We start from the raw sequence: 814 nt of genomic DNA, 5'->3' as shown, positions 1-814 counted from the left end.
GGATATAAATAAATAAAATAAAATAAAATAAAATAAAATAAAATAAAATATAATAAAAAAATTCAGAAAACGTCTTGTGTCATCAAGTTTTATCATGAAATTAGACTAAAATTGTTGCTTTTTTTCTTCCTCTGTGGTAAGGAACAGCTAAAATAATTTTAGAAACAACAGCCATTTGTATTTGTTCCTTCCTTCCACCTTTAATGTTCATGTCTTCAAACTAGGTTGTTCTTGTTTTTCCCAGCAGACTTTATAATTATCCCTTCATAATTATCACATCATTACAACATACTTGTTTAATGTGAACTTTACCCATTAATACTACTGTATGGTTTTAAAATGTATCTTTTATTATTCAATATTTTATTTATTTTGAGTTACCTGGTGGGATGTGTTCCTCTTCTCTGGAGCTAAAGTTAGAGCTGAGGTCTTCTTCTTCTTCTTCTTGTCAGTTTTACTGGTGGTTGTAGAGCTGAGGTCTGAGGACTCCTCCATTTATAGGCAGCTCACTAGACTCTACCATCTGCTCGTGATCTATAGGGGCTGGACTGAGCTGTGGATTTACCCCTTTGTGAGTTTTTTGGTTTGGTCATTTTTTGGTGCTTTACATGAAGAAAACATTTAGAAAATGTGTATAAATACACAGTAAAATACAATCATCTTATCAAAAAAAATACTTTTGTAAAAGTTAGTCTCCTCTAAAAATATTACTTGAGTCTTAAAGTATCTGACGTTTTTTGTACTTCAAGTTTCAAAAGTAAATTTCTGACACTAAATCTACTTAAGTACTAAAAGTAAAAGTACTGAGTAAAAG

The sequence above is a fragment of the Austrofundulus limnaeus genome, unplaced genomic scaffold (genome assembly GCF_001266775.1).
Source record: "Austrofundulus limnaeus strain Quisiro unplaced genomic scaffold, Austrofundulus_limnaeus-1.0 Scaffold88, whole genome shotgun sequence".
NCBI lineage: Eukaryota > Metazoa > Chordata > Actinopteri > Cyprinodontiformes > Rivulidae > Austrofundulus > Austrofundulus limnaeus.
The sequence above is the reverse complement of the archived record's forward strand: the minus strand, read 5'-3'. Positions refer to the sequence as shown.